The sequence below is a fragment of the Aegilops tauschii genome, chromosome 3 (assembly GCF_002575655.3).
Source record: "Aegilops tauschii subsp. strangulata cultivar AL8/78 chromosome 3, Aet v6.0, whole genome shotgun sequence".
NCBI classification, from domain to species: Eukaryota; Viridiplantae; Streptophyta; class Magnoliopsida; order Poales; family Poaceae; genus Aegilops; species Aegilops tauschii.
Genome location: NC_053037.3, coordinates 507,629,094 through 507,638,788, shown reverse-complemented (window position 1 = coordinate 507,638,788; position 9,695 = coordinate 507,629,094).

Below are 9,695 nucleotides of genomic sequence, written 5' to 3'. Positions count from 1 at the left end.
CAGCAGCAGCTGGGCGAGCGAGCGATCGAGCGAGAGCCGGAGCAGCAGCAGCGCGAGCAAGAGCCGGAGCAGCAGCAGCAGATCCGGCTGGTATGGACGCTGCCGCCGAAGGGGCCTCGCACTGGGGGAGAGCCGCCGTGGAGATGTCGCCCGCGGTGCCGGCTTCAAGGTAGCCGCTCCATGGGGGTGCGGGATGGAGCAGCATCGGCGCCGGGAGGTCGAGCTAAGGAGAAGGTGCGATGCGATGAGTGTACAACCTCTTTGGTGGTGCCGAGTAGGCCTCGGCTTCGTCCGAGGAGTCGATGAGGATGCTGCAGTTCTGGTGGAGCAGGTTAAGGCGGCGCTGTGGGGATGGAGCAGCCGCGATAGACGAGGCGATCGTTAGAGCAGCTCCTTGGAGGTGGAGGACGGGGCGGCTGAACCGGCAGGACGACGAGATGGACGACGGATCCTCATCCGGGGAGGTGGATGAGGGACGTCAAGCTGTTGCGGTGGACGACGTCGTCAGGGAAGAGGCTCCGGCTGGGCAGCGGTGAGGTGGCGGACGGAGGAGGGTGGGGTTTCGCGGCTGGAGCGGAGAGGTTATGGCGGCCTGGGATTTCGAATGGCAAAAAGGAGGCGATGGGAGGGGGTGAACCATGACATAGGGACGCGCTTGTCCAAAATGTAGGGTGTGTTACAAAAGTACCCCGCACCGATTTGAACTAGCGGCCCTTTCGGCTCAGGGTTAGAAGGGGGATTTCGCGTGTCGGGATTTGGCAGCTGGAGGGAGTTTTCGCGCGCGTTGTAATTTCGGGATAGCAAGGCGCGGGTTGTGAAGGCGCCAGTTTTGGGAGCACGATATCTGAATTTTCAGGATATAACAAGGCGCGGGTTAAATTTTAGGGACAAGCCTAATGTGTAATATTGTACTTGTACGTAGTACCAAATCAATTCGCACTTCCCTCAACCAAAAAGAAAACGAAAAAAATAAAACTATTCACACCACACAAAGAGAGAGTCTTGCCCCGTTTTACTATAAAAATGCTATTTAAAGCTACTCATACCAATAATTTAGTGCAATTAAATGTTATTCGGTGGTATGAATCCATGTTATGTCCAATTAAATTTTTTCGTTTGCTGTATAATGCATGTAACCTACTCATACCAACATTTTAGTGCATTCCAAATGTCTATACTACCACTGCAATTCGAACTGAATTTGAATTCATTTCTCTATTTCAACAACAAATCTACAATCATGATTGTTTCCAACTTCAACCATCATTCGTGTATTACCTTAATAACACACCACATGATTACTATGGAGATAGATATGAACTATGTGTACTACATGAACTCGAATTCTATTTTTTGAATACACTTGATGTTGATTCCAAATAATAGTACATTTGATGTACTAACTATATATTCATAATCTAAACCATGTTCCATACGTGTACACCGTGTTTATCACACATAGTATAGTACCCTGCCCCCTACATTATGACAAGTATTTAGACCTCAGCTGCAAAAGCCACACATTAGCCCAAATTATGATCAATGTTCTATATGTTATACGTAGTACTAGCAAGATGCCCATGCGTTCCACAGAACATCAACATGATCAAGGGGAGGCCTAATTTGCAAATATGGAGAGGGGTGTGGGTATCTTTTTTCAAAATTGCCATAGTTTCCTTCCTATCCGTCAGATATAAATTGGACGGCCTATATTGCAGGATGGCACCATCATCAACAACTCCGTTTTTTATAAGAGTAGAGATAAAATATATTATATGTAGTATAACATGTTCATAACCACACCATGTGTATCACCATTATATATATTCACACATGCGTCGGTTTAAAACACTATGATAAATTCTTCAAATATCTGAATTCGCTTTTTATAATGAAGTATGATCTCTGTTCGTCTTTTACACGCACACAATCCTCTTATCTTTGTAGCTGGCTAGCGCTAACTTTCTCTCGTGCATGCAGATGCCCGCATCCCTCTAACCCTCCCTCAGCATTCTCTAGCTCCATCGCGCAAATTCGTCTTTTCACTTTAGGTCGTTCACCCACGGTGTGTGTAGGCCCCCCAGCTCCTTCTTTACGGCACACATCGATCGATATGCCTCTCTAGCCAGGTGTGCCTAGCACAAAACACAAGCTTCCCCTCTTCTCTTATCACCGTCCGTGCCTCACTCCCACCACTCTTTTCATCGATCTCGTACTCGCACACTTCTCTCCCCTCGATATAGTATGACTCTCGCACCCCCTCCTAGATGCATCCCTCTCTCTCTATCCTTCTCCCCGTGCCTCATTTGCTTCTAACACACACATGCATGTATACCGATCGATCTCCCAACATATACCTAGGTCAAATTTAACTATCCCCCCCATCGATCGACGTACCTCACAAGTTATGTCTCTCCTTTCTCTGACAAAGGACGATTGATCTTCCTATGTAGTTATGTCTGCTTACCACATCCATATCGCCCCCCTCATCATTCGTGCATGCCTCCTGACCCGTCTCTCACACGCACGTGCACAGACAGGCAGCCATCCCCTCTCTTATTGATATTGCAGGCGTGCCCTCCGGTTGTCTAGCAAGCCTATCCCACCATTTGTTAGAAGCAACTCCACTACCACCCCCTCCAACACTCTAGCTCTGTCTCTCTCCCAACCTTATTCCTCTCCTACACATATGCATGGATGCCGATCGATCTCCCTTAATACATGAGGTAGATCAATCTCCCTTAATACATGAGGTAGGCATCTCTCCTCCTCCACACATATACCAGCCATTGTACCTCTATAGTTAATTAGGCCTCCCTCCCCCCCACCACACACCGATAGTCGAGCGTTGTAGGTAGGTATCCATGCCACAGAGACAAACTGCACCTGTCCCCTCTCAGGTTCCAGTAGGCCAGCCACTCTATATCTTTGACGTGGGCACACACAAATTCGATGGCACTCTTTATCGATCACGCACGCGCGCACACACACACACACATCATCCCTCTCTTCGATTCTATGGACACCTCAAGCCGATGATACCTCCACTCTCTTCTCGTGGATCGCCCCCTCTATATATATGATATATGCAGGACTCTATTTCACACACATTGCATATGTTACATTTTTTGATTGACCCCACCCCCCCCAAAAACTCTCACGAATCCACACACTATATCTCTCTACGTTTGTATCTCTCTCACACAACCCCACGTAGGTGGTGTACGTATACAAGAAGAGAATAGGCGCACCGTGCACGTACTCATGCTTCGTGCCCAGCCACACCTGCGCGGGTACACTGTGGAGCTCATTTCTGTACGAAATGGCAGCCCACGTGCTAATTTGAACGCGTGTAGCGGTTGTTTACCTACGGAGGTCGTGTACCACGCGTGCACGAAACAAAGTTCGACTTGATGCGTTGGCGCGTTATTTTTAAATAAAGTTATATCGCTCAATGGCACGTACACCGAATATAAAACGATTTTTATGGAGAAAAAGGTAGTCCGCTCCACTATATACAATGGAGCCTGCCTGCCTGGTTTGTCTCTCTTCAGAGTATCTCACACAAGGCTGCGGTGGCCTCTCTCTCTCTCACCGTTGGTCACTGATCCGGCCGCATCCCGTCCGCCGGCGGAAAGGGAGGACGTGCATTGTTTCTCCGTTTGACGGCGCCAAGGCAGCACGTCCCGATCTACGGTACACGTCGTTCTCTCTGACCAAGCTCCGGCGTGGTAGGGCCTATGCCACCTGCTCGCTGCCGCAGTATGGGCAGATTCCACCCGCCGCCGCTCACCTAGTTACATCCCGACGACCTCCAGGTATCCCCTCCGGCTTTGCTCCACTGCCCGTCTTCCCACGTCGCTGCACGTGGATCTTCCATAGTTCTTTGCCCAAAACGTAGCTCGTCCGGCGTACTTTCCATATTGCAATCTCGTCCTCAAACCGTTTTAGACAAACACAACCGTGTTGTTATCTTCCCTTAGGACAAGGAATATGCTTCTTTTTTGTCGTCGCATGTGTCATCAACTGTTATTGGCCAGTAATTGTTTCCTTTCTACCTCTTTTTTGCAAACAGGGCTATCCATTTCACCTCGTTGCTATTGCGACCTTTTGGTGAACTGCACAAATCACTTTTTTCTTAAGAGTGTTTTGTGCAGTTCTGCCAAAATGTCACACGGGCAACGTCTCTACATTTCATTGCGACTGCACAAAGGGAGATTGGTTTTGCTCTATCCTCCTCATCCAACTCCGAGTCTAATCTTCTCCAACTAGTTAGTCTTAAGAGAGACTACAAAGGTGACCGGCTTCTATTTGTGTGATTATTGTTTCATCAACAGTCCTCTATTATCATAATCACACTTAATATCTTTGGAACAGGGACGCTCAGCTCTATTTTAGTGGAACTGCACAAAATGATCGGAATGTTGTATGCTCCAGACAGCTACATTTTTTCCCAACATGCCTTGTTGATTTAGACAGAGCTGGGGGGACGTTGCTGCCAATGAAAGCATGGATCAATTTTAATTTAACACCTTCTCACAACTTTTTCTTCAGTTGTGATGTAAATATTAGCTCTAATTAGCAAGGAAGTTAGTTTTTTATTGTTTCCGAAAGAGCATCGATGGCAAGACACACGAAACAAAAGCTGAAAGCTCACACCATTGTACAATTTCATGTCGCTGGAAAATTATTTGTATAGTACGTCAATTATGTAAACAAATGCTGGAAGCTTGATAGCATTGCCAGAAGCCTCTTCGGCATCCGGGTCCATGTGCCATGCACAAAATTATACTCCTTCGTTCCTAAATATTTGTCTTTTTACAAATTTCAAATGGGCATATTTTAGAGTGTAGATTCACTCATTTTGCTTCGTATGTGTACTCCCTCCATTCCTAAATATTTGTCTTTCTAGAGATTTCAACAAGTGACTACATACAGAGCAAAATGAGTGAATCTACACTCTAAAATATGTCTATATACATCTGTATGTAGTAGTCCATTTGAATCTCTAAAAAGACAAATATTTGAGTAGTCACTCATTGAAATCTCTAGAAAGACAAATACTCCGGAGTATATTTAAGAACCGAGGGGGTAGTGCACAGCCGCATGGGAGACTCAGACCGATCGTTGCACCGCATTAATAGAGTAATGAGCAGTCAAATCATAAGCCCCACCTTTCCCACTGTAAGTTGCTCGGAAGAAGCAACCATCAATACGCTCTTCTTTGAATCCGCTCATACTACTCCATCCGTCACTGTTTATAGAGTGCGCTTCAGAAAAAGAGAAAATCTCTGGGACCAAGGCGACTAGCGATCGGCTTGAAAAATGGCATTGGTAGTTATAGCACGGCGTCTATTACTAGAGGAAATAATGCGTACACACATGCATGCAGTGCTTCCACCCCGGGTAGACACATGCATGCACTTACTCCACTCCGTAGTACTACATCGAGAGAAAATTGCGGTTACCACGCCCTAATTAATTGAGCATTAAACCAAACACGTCTAAAGTCTCTCTGGTGGTGGAAATGCATTGAGAGAAATGCATCATAATGAAGCGCGCCATGTAAACTGTGATGGAGGGAGTAGTAGTATGAAGGTGCAAAACCAAGTACGCGTATGGCCAGTCGGTCAACGCACCTCCTCTTGGCATATCACTGACATGTGGGACCGGAGTGTGAGCAAACCGATATCAATTGACAGCAAAATGTCCAACCCGCCGTTCCTTGAGAGAGACGAGGAGTGAGAACACACAGACGGGCTCGCACGGAGGCCAAGATATATTCGAGCATGGTTGATCGATATCATCATTACATGTTGGGCTGCCGTTTTCCGCCCTTCTCCGGAATAAATGTGTACTTTATCAAAGATTAAGAAAAATAAGAGTACAGAGGCTCCACCATGCGGTTCTAGTAGTAGTACTACTTGTACTACTAAACCTTGCGCTTGGCTCTTCGCCTCTTCGTGAAGTCGAACAATGATGGTACTCCGCATGTTCGGTACAACAGTGTATGCCTCTGGCAATCTGACACCGAATGGACTGATGCATGTCCACCGCCTGGGCGAGGGTACGTTGCATTAGTCAAAAGGCGTAAGCGAGCTTCACCTTGTCCTGCAAGCTTCTCCTCGTTCTACGAGTTGATGGGACACACCAACATGTAGTGCTAGTCCATACTCCCTCCTTTCTGGTTAATATGGCTTAATCTTTTTTGCGGGTAAATGAGAGAGCTTTATTCATATATATAAGCATTCTTAGGACGATCAGCCAAGACACTGGTCACTAGGAAGCGAGGTACCCCACAAAAAAGAAGTAGGAAGCGAGGTGTTTCATCAAGCCAGCTCTTGGCCACATTCAAAGTGCAGCAAGCACTATTCGCACAAAGATGCGCCGCAAGGTTTGCTGACCTGTTTACATGCTGAATAACAAAAAAAGAGGAAATATTACCGAGCGCTCCTATTTGTAACAGGATACAAGCCAGAATTAAGCGAGAATTGTGGCGAGTGTTCCATGCAATCAACTTCCATTATCACATGCGAGAACCCTCGAAGAGAACCAAATGTGTTGAAGATTGCTTTATCACATTTTAAAAATATAATAAGAGTGCAGACGCTCCTCCATCTGGTTCCTAGTACTAGTATAGTAGTACCTCTATAGACTATAGTAGTAGTACTAGTAAACTTTGCACTTGGTTGTTCACCTCTTCGGGAAGTGCAACAATAATAGTACTACAAGTATAGTGTATGCTTCTGGCAATCTGACACCGAATTAACTGTTGCACGTCCACCGCCTGAGCGAATGACAACTTGCATTAGTCAAAAGTTTCTCCTTGTCCTGCGAGCCACCGCGCGCAAGCTTCTCCCGTCCTGCAAGCTTCTCCTCGTTCGGCAAGTTGACGGGACATAGCAAAGTAATGTTAGTCCATACTGCCCCCTCTCCGGTTAGTATGGCTTAATTTCAAACGAGATAAATACACTATTTGTCACTGTATATTCGTAAAAATACGGTCAGTGGACTTCATAATACGCTCATTGCGCTCAATATATACATTTTCTGGTGTTTATACGGTCACTACCTCACCCTGGCTGAGTATGTGTGTGCATGCACGTGTAGATTGAGCACTTGAGCGTGACCGTGTGTGTTCCATCGTGTGCTCGGACATGTATGCATTAGGGCGTCGCGCGCGTTTTTGCGTCCATGTGTGCGTGTGACTGTTGCATACTGATACGTCTCCCTCGTATCTACTTTTCCAAACACTTTTTCCCTTGTTTTGTACTCCAACTTGCATGATTTGAATGGAACTAACCCGGACTAACGCTGTTTTCAGCAGACTTTCCATGGTGTTATTTATGTGCAGAAACAAAAGTTCTCGGAATGACCTGAAACTCCACGGAACATCTTTTTGGAAAATATTAAAAATACTAGAAGAAAAATCCACGTCAGGGGGCCCACACCCTGTCCACGAGTGTGGGGGCGCGCCCCCTACCTCGTGGGCCCCCTGACGCTCCACCGACCTCAACTCCAACTCCATATATTCACTTTCAGGGAGAAAAAAATCGGAGAGAAGGATTCATCGCGTTTTACGATACGGAGCCGCTGCCAAGCCCTAAAACCTCTCGGGAGGGCTGATCTGGAGTCCGTTCGGGGCTCCGGAGAGGGGGATTCGTCGCCGTCGTCATCATCAACCATCCTCCATCACCAATTTCATGATGCTCACCGCCGTGCATGAGTAATTCCATCATAGGCTTGCTGGACGGTGATGGGTTGGATGAGATCTATCATGTAATCGAGTTAGTTTTGTTAGGGTCTGATCCCTAGTATCCACTATGTTCTGAGATTGATGTTGCTATGACTTTGCTATGCTTAATGCTTGTCACTAGGGCCCGAGTGCCATGATTTCAGATCTGAACCTATTATGTTTTCATGAATATATGTGAGTTCTTGATCCTATCTTGCAAGTCTATAGTCACCTACTATGTGTTATGATCCGGCAACCCCGAAGTGACAATAATCGGGACCACTCCCGGTGATGACCATAGTTTGAGGAGTTCATGTATTCACTATGTGTTAATGCTTTGTTCCGGTACTCTATTAAAAGGAGGCCTTAATATCCCTTAGTTTCCATTAGGACCCCGCTGCCACAGGAGGGTAGGACAAAAGATGTCATGCAAGTTCTTTTCCATAAGCACGTATGACTATATTCAGAATACATGCCTACATTACATTGATGAATTCGAGCTAGTTCTATGTCACCCTATGTTATGACTGTTACATGATGAACCGCATCCGGCATAATTCTCCATCACCGATCCAATGCCTATGAGCTTTTCACATATTGTTCTTCGCTTATTTACTTTTCCATTGCTACTGTTACAATCACTACAAAACCCAAAAATATTACTTTTGCTATCGTTACCGTTACTTCCATATTACTTTGCTACTAAATACTTTGCTGCAGATATTAAGTTATCCAGGTGTGGCTGAATTGACAACTCAATTGCTAATACTTGAGAATATTCTTTGGCTCCCCTTGTGTCGAATCAATAAATTTGGGTTGAATACTCTACCCTCGAAAACTGTTGCGATCCCCTATACTTGTGGGTTATCAAGACTATTTTCTGGCGCCGTTGCCGGGGAGCATAGCTCTATTCTTTGAGTCACTTGGGATTTATATCTGCTGGTCACTATGAAGAACTTGAAAGACGCTAAAACAAAAATCTATCCCTCAACTATGAGGGGAGGTAAGGAACTGCCATCTAGCTCTGCACTTGAGTCACCTTCTGTTTTGAGTAAGCTTGCGACACCTAAACCTGCTTCTGCTATTTGTTTCGATATGTCTCATGTTATTGATGATGCCACTTCTGCTATGCATGATACTTATGATGAAACTACTTCTATGCTTGATACTACTGTGCCACTTGGTGAATTTCTTGATGAACAACTTGCTAGGGTTAGAGAGAATGAAATTATTGAAACTGATAACATTGATGAAAGTGATGATGAAGACTCTTCCCCTAATAAATATGAATTGCCGGTTGTGCCTGAGGGCTATGTTATGGATGAAGCAGTTGCTAAAGAAATTTTTGCTCGCAATGATAGATATGATCTAAAGAAGTTATTGGCTAAATGGAAGCAGCAATCTCTTAATGCTAGAATGAAACCTGACCCTGCTTTTTCTACTTCACCTATCTGTGTTACTGATAAGGATTATGAATTCTCTGTTGATCCTGATATAATTACTTTGGTTGAATCTGATCCTTTTCATGGCTATGAATCTGAAACTGTTGTGGCACATCTTACTAAATTAAATGATATAGCCACCCTGTTCACTAATGATGAGAAATCTCGTTACCTATATATCCTTCAAATATTTCCGTTCCCATTAAAGGGTGATGCTAAGATATGGTTTAATTCTCTTGATCCTGGTTGTGTGCGTAGTCCCCACGATATGATTTATTACTTCTCTGCTAAATATTTCCCTGCTCATAAGAAACAAGCTGCTTTAAGGGATATATATAATTTTGTGCAAATTGAAGAAGAGAGTCTCCCACAAGCTTGGGGGCCGCTTCTCCGATTACTTAATGCCTTGCCTGATCATCCTCTTAAGAAAAATGAAATACTTGATATCTTTTATAATGGACTAACCGGTGCTTCCAGAGATTACCTGGATAGTTGTGCTGGTTCTGTTTTCAGGGAAA